The following is a 12,478-nucleotide window of genomic DNA, read 5'->3' on the forward strand; positions in this document are numbered from 1 at the left end:
CTGCGAGACTTCTAAGTAACAACAGACACAAAGAAAGTAATAAAAGGGAATATGAAATACAACCTGCAGGAGATATCAAGGGCAACGCTAACCCTTTGAATCAATATTTTAAGAGAAAGAGAGCAGTAAAAGGGAACGTGGGCCCATTAAAAGCGATGGAGGTGACACTATAATGGACAGTAAGGAAATGGCAGGCTTGTTGAATGATTAATTTGCTTCCATTTTCATAGACGAGGAAGAGGACAGAATACCAGGGGTACAAGGCAATCTAAAAATAAGCCAAAGAGATTTAGTCAACGGATTTAATATGAATNAAAAAAGATAATGCAGAAAATAATGGGACTAAAGATAGACAAAAATCTCCAGGATTTGATAGATTCCACCCCTGGTTATTAACGCAAGTTCTGGAGGGAATTGCAGTTGCATTCGTCATCATTTTCCAAAGCGACATATTCAGGAATTGTACCTTTGTATTGGAGAATTGCGAATGTGACTACATTTTTTAAGAAGGAATGGAGAGAGGAAATGAAGGAGTGAGGTAGGGAGGGATGGAGGAAAATCAGGTAACTACAGAGCTGTCAGCTTCACTTCAGCTGTAAGAAGGTGACTGGAATCTCTCATTGGGGATAGAGTGACTGAGCACTTGGATACGTATGGGCTAATCAAAGAGAGTCAGCGAGGATGTGGGGGTTGCAGGTCAAGTCTGACGAATCTGATTGAATTTTTTAAGGAGATCACAAACATGGTGGGTAAGAGAGTATCTATGGACGTCATCTATGTGGACTGCCAGAGGCTTCTGCACAAGAGTTTAAGCACATGGAATCAGAGGTGACCTTGCGACGTAGCTTGGGAAATGGTTGGGAGGCAGGAAACAGAGAGTAAGGGAAAAACTAAGTTTCTGATTCTCGGATGTGACAAGAGTCCCCAAGAGTCAGTACTGGGGCCTCAGCTATTCAATATATAATAATAATCATAATAATCCTTGCATTTGTTATAGCGTTTTCAAACCTTTGAGACGTTTCAAAGCGCTTCAGAGAATACACTCCAAAGAGAATTGACCGTATATTTGTGGACGAAACACGGGAGCCAATTGCGTCCATTGACATCTGTTGAACAGTCGTGGTTTGGATGACTACATTTTATTGTTTATTTCTTGGGGAATATCGGGCATGTGGATTAAGAAAAATTGTCCCAGGTTTTGTCCTGACGGGAATTCAGTCTCTCGTTGGCGAGGCAAGTGCTCTGACCACTGAGCTACAGATCGCCAGTGTATATATAAGTGTCTTAGATGAAGGAATATTTGAAGGAATTAATTGTGTAGATTGGAGCAGGAAATAAAAGGGGACTTTTATAAATTAAGAGAATGGGCAAAATTGTGGCAGCTGAGACTTAGTGCGGGGAAATGTGAGATCACCACTGTGATCCAAAAATAGCCAAACAAAATATTTTCTAACTTATGTGAAACTAAGTACTGAGCGGGAGCAAAGAGATTTGAGTATCCACGGCCGCAATCACTGAGGGCAAGCTCACAGCCACACAATGTTATTGAAGAGGCTGATGTGATTTTGGCATTTATCTCCGGGGCTGGCATATCAATTAGAAAAAATCATGCTCTAATTGGAAACAGCCTTGGTCAGGCCCCATCTGGAGACTGCGTTGAGTTTTGGGCAACGCACTCCAGGAAGGATATATTGGCTCTGGTTGGAGGGGGTCCAGCACAGAATCACCAGAAATATACGAGGGTTTAAAGGGTTAAATTACGAGGCCAAGTTGTGTAAACTTGTTCTCTGTTCCCTTGAGTTTAGAAGTGGGAGTAAGGCTGATTTCGTTGAGGTGTTTAAAGTAATATGGGGATTCGAGAGAGTAGTCGCAGTGAAGCTATTTCCATTTGTGGAAAAATGAGCAAAATCTTAAAATCAGAGGCGCGTCATTTAGAAGTGAAACCAGGGCAAGTTCTACCCAAAATCCAGTGGGAATCTTTATTTTTCTCCCCCAAAAGTCTGGGGATTATGGTTGGATCCAATCATGTTGTCCAGACTGAGGCGGAGAGATGTTTGTTAAGTCAGGGGATCAAGGGATCATTCTATGTTACTATGTTTCTATGTTACTTTTTTTCTCTCTTTATTATTCTGATTGCCTTTTTCTCTGTTTCCCAGTAACACTGTTTCTCTGTTACTCTGCTTCTCTGTTAAAATGCATACATTAGAATCCATTAGAATATACAACACAGAAACAGGCCGTTCGGAACAACTGGTGTATGCCGTTGTTTATGCTGCACATGAGCCTCCTCCTGCCCTTCCTCAACTGAGCCGTCAAGCAGAACCTTCTACTCCATTCTCCCTCATGTACCGAAATTACACCTGTGTTATTTGGCTCAACAACTCCTTGGGCAGCATTTTCCATATTCCCACTACTCTCTGTGTAAAGATATTTCTTCTAACTTCCCCATTTGATCTGTTTGTGACTGTTCTATATAGATGGCGTCTGTTTTGAGTCTCACGTACAAGTTAAAACATCTATTACTCTGTTTCTGTGTTACTGTTTCTTTCTTACTTTTTTTCTGTGTTATTCTGTATAATCCGTGTGCTTTTTTATTCTGTTTGTTTGTTACTATGTGTCAGTGTAGTTTAGTTATGCGTCAGATTTCACTCACAGAGACCTCATTGACAGATAACGATGGAACATATGTTTGCAGCAAACACAGATGTCCCAAATCCCAAAACAAAACAGTCGCTCAACAAGGAAGTAGAAGGTATTTTATTTAAACATGCAAAACATACAATGACAATCAGATGAAGGAACAATGGAAACTGTCTCTCTGCCATCTCACTGAACTGAGCAGCACACACACCAACCAGGAAATCACATGTGCTTTTTTTTAGCTCAGCTCAATCCAGGTTTTAAAAACACCCTAAATAACATGTGGTAAACAGAATGGAGTTTCTATGCTGGATGCCTGGTCAACAATCACCCCTCGGTCTCGCTCACTTGCATCACAGCTGTGTGTGTAGATATTGGGGGAAAGGGGGGAGGCAATATAGTCTCCTAATTTGCTTACACTAGACACCTGTTCCCTGTGAAATGATGTGAGGCCTTTGGTGGGATAGATGGCAAAATTCAGAGGAACCTTAATTCTGACTCCAATCTGTTCATCCGGTAAAACACTGAGTAATGTGGACTGTTGGGTGATCACAATCGCTAAAAACAAGCTCACAGCCACACAACGTTACTGAAGAGGCTGGTGGGATTTTGGTCTTGATCTCCAGAGATTGGAATATAAAGAAGAGGAAATAACGCTTCAAGTGCATAGAGTCTTGGTCAGGCCCCAACAGGAGACAGCGCTCAATTGGGCTCCTCAGCTCAGGAAGGCTACACAGGCTCTTGGAGCACGGGGTGCAGCACAGAATCACCGGAATTATACCAAGTTGTAAAGGTTAAGTCGCATGAGCAGATTGTATAAATCAGGTTTCTATTCACTTGATTTTAGAAGGTTGAGTGAGGGCTGATTTGGTTGAGGGGTTTAAAGTAATAAAGGGATTCGCGAGAGTAACGACAGGGAAGCTGTTTCCTCTGGTGGGTAGTGGGGTGGGGGAATCCAGGACAAGGTGCGACATCTTAAAATGAGGGGCAGCTTCTCACTCAAAGTCCGGTGGGAATCTCTCTCTCCCTCCCCCAAACGCCTGTGGATTATGCCTGGATCCATTCACATTATCCAGACTGAGGTGGAGAGACGTTTGTTCAGTCAGATACAATGGATCTGTATATTTTACTGTGTTTCTCCACTTATGTGTTTCTGTGTTTCTCTATTTCCGTGTTTCTTTCTTAGAATACGTACATGAGAATCCATTGGAATATACAGCACAGAAACAGGCCATTCGGACCAACTGTTCTATGTCGGTGTTGATGCTCTACTTGAAGATCCTCCTGCCCTTCCTCGACTAAGCCTTTAAGAAAAACCTTCTAGTCCTTTCTCCCTCATGTACCTATCTAGCTTCCCCTTAAATACATCTTTGAAATTTGCCTGAACAGCTCCTTGTAGTAGCATGTTCCACATTCCCACTGCTCTCTGTGTAAAGCAATTTCTTCTAACTTCCCTGTTAGATCTAATTGTGACTGTTTTATAAATATGGCCACTGTTTTTGGTCTCTCCCACAAGTTGAAATATACGTTACTCTCTTTCTATGTTACTCTATTTCTTTTTTACTCTGTGTGTGTGTGTTACTATGTGTCAGTGTAGTGCAGTGAGCATCAGCTTTCCCTGCCAAGGAAACCTCATTGACCGACCGTGGTGGAGATTATCTTTGCACCAAACACATATGTCTCAGATCCCAAAACACAGCAGCCCTTCTACAAGGAACTAGAACATATTTTTCTTAACATGCAAATTATATGCAATGACATTTAGATGAAGGAAGAATAGAAACTGTTTTCCTGCCAGCTCACTGAGCTGAGTAGCACACACACCAACCTGGAAACCACATGCGTTTTTTTGGCTCAGCTTAATCCAGACATTAGAGACACATCAATACCTTTGGGGAAAGAAGCGAGTTTCTCTGCTGGGGGCCTGGTCAACCATCAACCCAAGGTTTCGCTCATTCATACCATAGCTGTGTGTGTGTGGGGGCGGGTGAAGGGCAAATGTTCTCCACATTTGCTTGGACGAGAGAGCTATTCCCTGTGAAATGCTGTGAGGCCTTTGGTGGGGTACAATGCAGCGGGATCTTTACTCTGTCTCGAATAAGTTCATCTGGTGAGAAACTAAGAACTGTGGAGTGTTGGATGTCCTCGTCCAGAATCACTAAATATAAGCTCAGAGCCACACAGCGTTACTGAAAAGATTGACGGGATGTTGGCCTTGATCTGCAGAATCTGCTGGAATATAAAGGAGAGGAAATGTTGCTCCAATTCTATAAAGCGTTGGTCAGGCCCCATCTGGAGAATGTGTTTAATTTTGGCCCCACACCTCAGGAAGAATATATTGGCTCTGGAATGATACCAGGGTTGATGGCGTTAAACTGCAAAGCCAGGATGTTTAAATTTCGTCTATATTCCCTTGAGTTTAGAAGGTTGAGTGAGGGCTGATATGATTGAGGTATTTAAAGTAATAAAGGGATTCGAGGGGTGAGCGACAGGGAAACTATCTCCTTTGCTGGGTATTGTGTGTGGGGGGTGGTGGGAAGAATACGGAGCAAGGGACAAAATCTTAAAATCAGAGCAAGACCATTTAGAAGTGAATTCATGGGCAGTTTCTCACCCAAAGGCAAATGGGAAACATTCTCTCTCTCCGCCTAAAAGGCTGCGGATAATGGCTGGATCCATGTACGTTGTCCAGACTGAGGTGAATAGATGTTTGGTAAGTCAGGGGATCAAGGGATCATTCTATGTTACTGTGTTTCTCTCTTTATATGTTATTTTGTTTCTGTGTTACTCTGTTTCTGTGTTACTCTGTGTAAGTGTAGTGTAGCAAGTATCAGATTTCACTGCCACAGAGACATAATTGAGAACAACAAAAACAAAACTACATTTATAGAGCGCCTTTCACTTCGGGAGGCCGTCACAAAGCGCTGAACATTCAGGTGGCGAGGCCCGAGCATGGAGGCAGCGTGTTGTAGGGGTGAAGGCAGGCAAGGAGGTGGGAAAGAGACCATAAGCACGATCGAAGAGAAGGATCTTGAGACCGGCCTTGAAGAGGCAAGGGAAGAAGCGAGGGAAAGGACCGTGGGATGGAGTTACAGAGTGTGGGGGCAGAGAAGCTGAAAGCCCGGCCACCAATGTTGGGGCATGCGGAGGGAGCGGGCAGGTTGATAGTGGGTCAGCAGGTCAGAAGCGAGGAGGGGGCAAGGTCATGGTTGGCCTTAAGGGTGAGGACGAGGATCTTGAACTTGATTCTCTGGGGGATCGGGAGCCAGTGGAATCATTTTGGAAGTTTTGGAAGATCTGCAGCTTTTGAAGCCACGATTTGGGAAGGCCAATGAGGAGAGAGTTCCCGTATTCAAGCCTTGATGCGATGAATGCGTGGGTGAGAGTTTTGGCAGCCTGAGGAGTGAGGCAATGGTGAGGAGGTGGTGGTAGGCGTTGCCAGTCATGCCTCGGATGTGTGGAAGAAAGGACAGTTCAAGGTCAAACAAGATACCCATGTTCCTGACTGGCTTAGTGAGGTTGAGTGTGCAGCCAAGGAGGCTGATGCTGCCAGCGCCTAAGGTAGAGAGGCGCTGGTGAGAGACAATCAGCAGGGCTTCGGTCTTGCGGACGTTGAGTTGGATAAAGTTAGCCCTCGTCCGGGACTTGATGTCGGACAGGCAGTCGGTCAGCACGCCAGGAGTCCTGGAGTTCAGGGTGAAGGCAGCGAGGTAGAGTTTGGTGTCATCCACATACATGTATAAATTTATCCCATTGTCTGCGGATGACGTCACCAAATGGGAGCATATAGAGGGTGACGAGGACTGGACCAAGGATAGAGCCCTGAAGAACACCGTGCGGGGGCTGGAGGAGAATCCGTTTGTCACGACAGAACCTTGAAATTTGACGTGGGAGAAGAGACGGTGGAGGATTGAGTAATCCATGGTGTTAAAGACTGCGCAGAGGTCCAGGAGGACGAGGAGGTAGGGGAAACCCTGGTCACACATGGTCTGAATGTCGTTTGTGACCTTGACCAGAACAGTTTCTGTGGAGGGCTTCATGGAAGGAGTGGGAGGACATGAAAAAGCGAAGCTCGGAGGCAACGGCATTCTCAAGGACATTGGAAAGGAAGGGATGTTTGAGTCGGGCCAGTAGCTAGAAAGCTTTAATAGGTCTAGGAGAGGTTTCTTCAAGGTGGGGTTGATGATGGCTGCTTTGAGGCGGTAAGGAACAGTGTCAGATGACAGGGCGATGTTAATGATGTCGGCGAGCAGCGGGGCAATGAGCTGGAGCTGGGATTTTAGGAGAGGGGAGGGGATGACGTCCAGGGAGCAGGTGATGGGCTTCATGAAGAATATGATGGTGAAGACAGAAGAGCGGTTAACAGGTTTAAAGGTATGGAAGGAGGGATGGGTAATTGTCGGAGTGTGGGGTGGAGATCGGTAGGGGGCGAAAGAGCGAAAGGAGACTTGGGAGAGTCAGGTGATAGATTGAGGTGTGAGAGGGAGATGGATATGGACTTGTGGGAGTCAGGGGAGTGAGTATGAAAGGTGTGGACGGAGTGAAGCTTGGAAGTTATAACTCTTTCAAGGACCTTGTAAAGGAAAGAGAGGTTGGAGATGGGTGGCAGTCGGTGGGCAGGGATGGGTCCATGGAAGGTTTTATTAGGAGAGAGGTTAATGACAGCTGTTTTTCATTGTAAAGTGAAACCGCACATTGTGTTTGTTTGTGTATTAAATTCCGGGATATTTGGTAAAGATCATTTGATACCTTTTCTTCCGAGCAGCTTCCTCCTGATGAAATCAAACACAGACAGAAGTGAGCTCACACTGAGACACCAAGAATAACAACAAATATTACATGTGTACAGCGCCCTTAACGTCAGGAGGAAGTCCCAAGGCACTGGGCGTGAAAGACGCTGTACACATATAATTTTTAAGACACCTCATTGTAAACTCAGATACACAGAACAGAATTTTGCAGCACAGAGTTGACTGTCATTATTACAGCCAAGTTATTCACTCAAAGTGATTTCCAAAGGTAAGAGAATTCAGATGTACAGCCACCATAAAGTGTTATCTGGGTAAGTTTACATCTGGAGACATAAAGTCAGACCTGTTGACACACTACGATATATTAAATTAGCAATTCAATCTCTTATCTCTTTATCAATCAGTATTACATGTATTTCTCCAGACTCTGTGCAACTGATATGGAGCTCAATTGTAATGTAATCTCTTTACCTGCAAAAACATCGGCCCGTCTTTTTCCATCTGTGTCTGTAACTCTGAGATTTCTTCTTGAACTGAATCTAAATTGCTTTGAGTCTCTCGCAGGTTTGTCTCCATCCGTTGTAAAATCTCCTCCTCTCGCTGCCTGAGATCTCTCATCACCCGCTGCTCTCTGTCAGTCAGGATCTGGTGTATTTTAGAAAAATCGTCCTTGACTTGGGTCTGCAGACTGCTCGCCTGTTCCTGCAAAATGTCAGATATCACGCTATGTATACGCAGTAAAGAGAGCAGTACATCGCGACATGTACACACAGTAAAGAGAGACACACTGAGACATCACACCCTTTATACACAATAAATAGAGACAATCTGATTATCCAGAAATCAGCCCAATAAAACTTACCTTAAGTTGTGAAATATTTTGTTTCTGTTTGGCTTCAGCTTGTAGAGCAGTTTCCTTCCTCTGTGTGAGAGAAGCTGAGGAGAATTTCAATTGATCCTGGAGCAAACACACAGAACAACAGTGTTTGTAGTTGAAATCATCAAGTGGAATAGATTAACTCCCTCGTGAGGTGTACTGTTACCTTGTAGATTTCAACAGCTTCATTGACCGTCTCGTGTGGTGTTCCTCAAGGCTCGGTCCTCTCCTCTTTAACCTGTACATGCCATCTCTTGATGACATCATCCTCAGCCATGGAGTCAACTTCCATATGTACACACATGACCATCAGATTCATCTCTCTATGCCTCCAACATGAACCATATGACCACTGCTGGCCTGACAGAATGTTTGTCAAATAACAAGTCCTGAATAACTGCCAACTTTCTGCAGGTGAATACCAGCAAGACTGAAGCTTACGCCAGCACCTCCCAACTCAGGCCCTGGCAGCATCAGTACCAATGGATGCATATACCACCTCATCAATCCAGTCAGGATCCCAGGTGTCTTGTTCGATCCTCAACTGTCCTTTATCCCCCACATCCATGCCATGACCCGCTCTGCCTTCCCCCACCTCGGCAACATTACATGACTCCATCACTGTCTTACCTCTTTTTTACATCCAGACTCGAATATGCCAAAGCCATGTTTCTTGCCTCCACAACTCTTCCCTCCTCAAGTTGCAGATCATCCAGAACTCTGCAGCTCCTATGCTCCTTCACCAGGCTCTGTGACCCCACCTCCTCCAGCCTCGCTGGGCTTCACTGGATCCCCATTCCTCAGTGATCAAATTTAAAATAATTTTTCTCAATTTCAAAGCCTACCGCGGCCTTGCTCTCTCTTAACTCTCTGTCCAGCAAAGCCCGTATCAACCTATCCATTCCCTCCATTCTGCCACCTCCTACATATCTCCAGCCCAATCTACCCTGCCACTAGCGGCCGGTATTCCAGCCTCTCTGATCCCAACATTTGGACCCTGCGCCTTGGGACTTCCTTGCCACGTGGAAACCTACTGTATATAGATGTCAATGCGTTTTGTATTGCTGCACTATATTCACTATGTTTGTGTCTCTGTGTGCAGGCAGGAAGAAAATATTCTGGGAGATGGTGGACCGAAGCAACCGAGTGAGGCTCTGACGAACCCGAAGTTCAAAATAGAGGTTCTGGAGTGAGTAACACACTGTGGAATTCAATTACATGGGAAAAAATCACATCGGTGTCCTACATTGGCCATAAACACACACAACATGGCCTCTGACAGGTCATAGTCAGGGTTGGTATCTCCTCTCACCACCTCACTCTCACATAAAGATCCCCTCTGTTCACCACAGTACTCAGTGCTCACAGACATAGCCCAGATCTAGAGACACTGAAAGGATATCCACACAGGAGACCTGCCCTCACCATGTGGCCAGGCCTCAGGCCCTACTGACTGTAGCCCCAGAGTGAGAGGCCCGGGGGACAGATAATCTCATGCTTGATACCCACCCACACACTCTCCCTTGTCAACCACAGCACTGCCAACACGGAGGATCTGGTGTCCATCATGCAGAGGAGTAGACTCCCTCCAGCCTCTCGCTGATTGATCATGTTACATGCACACTCACTCTCTCGGCCTGCGATGCTGACAGACTGTGTTGCGGCTCCTCACGGCCTAAACAGCCACCTATGGCATCAGCTGGTCTCACTGCCCTGTCCTCATACCCAGGCCACTTACACTGTTATACTGGGCTCTGGATTTCCGTCGTGGGGAAGGCGGGTAAACTGCGCCCTGAGGACTTTCAGGGCAGAGGCAGCTATGAGGGGGGCTTTCAGTTGGGCTGTGAGGGAGAGCTCAGTCTGGGTACTCGGGGAGGACCTGCTGCCATGAGATCAGGACACAGGAAGCCTGTGGCCTAGTGACGTAGGCTGGAGAAGACTTGCCTGTGAGTGTGGGGAGTGAGTGCTGTGGTGCCTGAGCTGGTGGAACGAGAATAGGAGAGAAGCCGAGAGGGGGCAGGAGCCAACCCAGGCACACTGGGATGTGTGCAATGGAGGAAGTGGTGTTTACCAACTTTACCATCCTGCTCGCTCCATCCACTCGGTGTGCACTGGGCTGCTACACGTCCTCGCCCTGCCCGCTCCACCATCAACTCTTCTGCATTCACACAGTCAGACATCACCATCACCATCACCACCCTGTGGAACTCAATCCTGGAGAACCGCTATCTCTCCTCCTCTTTTGCCTCCTTCAATGCCCATCTCAACAACTTCACCTTTGACCCTGCCTTCGGTTATCCTCCTACCCCAATCTCTTGCACTCCACCCAACTCTGATCCCAACCCCCAGATCAGGTACAAACCCTCATTGCCTTGGTACGTCTTCCTGACAGGAAAGTCCCTAAACTTGCGAATTGATTTTGTTGCCGCAGAGACTGGGGACACTCGAACCTTCCAACCCCGTCCCTGTAAAGCTCTGAGACATCACCCTGCAAGAAATTAATATAAATGTTAGATGTTTATTCGATCTACCACAACTTAGGAAGGATGCCTGTGTGTGTCTGACTGTGTGTGGGCATATGCGAGTGTGCCTGACCCTGGTTCCAACGCCTTGGGACTTGCTCCCCACGTGAAAGGCTCCTGTATATACATGTCAATGTGTTTGTGTCTCCGTGTCCAGGCTGCAGGACCATAATCTGGGAGATTGTGGAGTGAAGCAACTGTGTGAGGATCTGATGAACCTGGAGTGTAAAATACCGAATCTATGGTAAGTAACACACTGTGGACTTGGTGTCAGTAATTGGCTCTAAACACAGATTATTATATCCTGAGCAGCTGTGGACAATATTAGTTCTAAAAGTTCCTGAAAGCTACAAGGGCTGCCTTAGCGGTAGCGTTTTAAGGATAAGTCACTGGGAGCAGAGATTCTTCCCACTCACTTGCTGCTGACCCTGTGGGCCACAGTATTTACAGGTTGGTGGGTGTCCTATCCAGAAAATAGAGGGATGTTTCCCTCTCACATGGGACCTTACACAGCTTTAGCTGATTAAACTGCAGCAGCACCGATAATAATAATAATAATTGAATTTGATACAGTGTTTTTCACGTTTTCTAGACGTCTCAAAGCGCTTCACGGAAAATACTCTAAAGTCGATTGACTGCATTTTTGTGGGCGAAACGCGGCAGCAAATTGTGCACAGCAAAGACCCACAAACCCAATGTATTATTGGGTTTTATTTTACGGATTTTTGTCAGGCATGTGGAGTAAGGAAACTTGCCCAAGGTTTCTCCCTGCTTGGATTTGAACTCAGGTCTCTCGCTTGTGAGGCCAGGTATTAGTTGCGCATTTGCGTATTTGTTACTATTTGACTGCCATCAACACAAAATGCCAGGGAACGTTTTGCCCATTGAAAAATACATTGACGACGGCTATCACAACACAAGCAGCTTTCTCAGTGCAATATTTTGTTTTCAGTAGTTGGCAACAAATCACTATATATCGATCAAAATTAAGAGTTACAGTGAACCAGACTGAAGGTGCCTACACTCCAACCCCTACCCACCCCCCAACACACACTGTGTGGTCACTGAACCTACAATTGCACCAAACTACACCCAATCCTGCAATCCTGAATGTGAGTGTCTGTTCCACGTACAGCGATATATTAATGTGAAGGTGAAAAAATGTCAGCCCCGGCCCTTTCCTCCTGTCCCAGAAAATCCATCCCATCCGCAGTCTCTCATGGTAGTCAGCGTTGTATTCACTTTGATCCCTTTTATGGCTCCGTGTCTCTCATCTCCAGGCTGTGTAATAAATAATAATACGCACTGTGTTTACTCTGATCCCTGTTATGTTCTTTTGTCTGTGATTGTCAGGCTGAGGGACATCGATCTGACAACTGATAGCACCGAGGACCTGTCCTCCGATCTCAAAATAAACCACAAACTGACGGAGCTGAACTTGAGTCATAATAATCTGGGAGATCGTGGAGTGAAGCGACTGTGTGAGGCTCTGAGGAACCCGGAGTGTAAAATACAGAGTCTGTGGTAAGTAACGCACTGTGTCTCCAGAGTCTGAATGACTCCAATATCTCAATGTGTTTATTGTGACTGTCTGATCAGTGCGGCTGAATATTGTGACAGGAATCGGTGTGACAGTGTGAGGCCACAAGCCATCGTTTACATCAAACTCTCAATATGTGTTAATAAGA

General features: G+C 45.7%; 2 long non-coding RNA genes across 3 annotated transcripts; one reads left to right on the forward strand and one right to left on the reverse strand.

Moving 5' to 3' along the window:
* Positions 1 to 7,383: 7,383 nt before the first annotated feature.
* LOC103191493 lies at positions 7,384 to 8,282 on the reverse strand. Its single transcript, XR_489267.2, has 3 exons — positions 8,254 to 8,282; positions 7,863 to 8,093; positions 7,384 to 7,412 (listed from the first exon to the last, which is right to left on the reverse strand). It is a non-coding gene; the product is annotated as an uncharacterized LOC103191493 (long non-coding RNA).
* Positions 8,283 to 9,380: 1,098 nt separating this feature from the next.
* On the forward strand, positions 9,381 to 12,243 carry LOC121852309. Of its 2 annotated transcripts, none has more exons than XR_006086076.1 (3): positions 9,381 to 9,457; positions 10,948 to 11,034; positions 12,144 to 12,243. It is a non-coding gene; the product is annotated as an uncharacterized LOC121852309 (long non-coding RNA). The 2 variants fall into 2 exon arrangements; XR_006086077.1 differs by lacking the exon at positions 9,381 to 9,457 and adding an exon at positions 10,759 to 10,777.
* The last annotated feature ends 235 nt before the right edge of the window (positions 12,244 to 12,478 follow it).

The sequence above is a fragment of the Callorhinchus milii genome, unplaced genomic scaffold (assembly GCF_018977255.1).
Source record: "Callorhinchus milii isolate IMCB2004 unplaced genomic scaffold, IMCB_Cmil_1.0 Scaffold721, whole genome shotgun sequence".
NCBI classification, from domain to species: Eukaryota; Metazoa; Chordata; class Chondrichthyes; order Chimaeriformes; family Callorhinchidae; genus Callorhinchus; species Callorhinchus milii.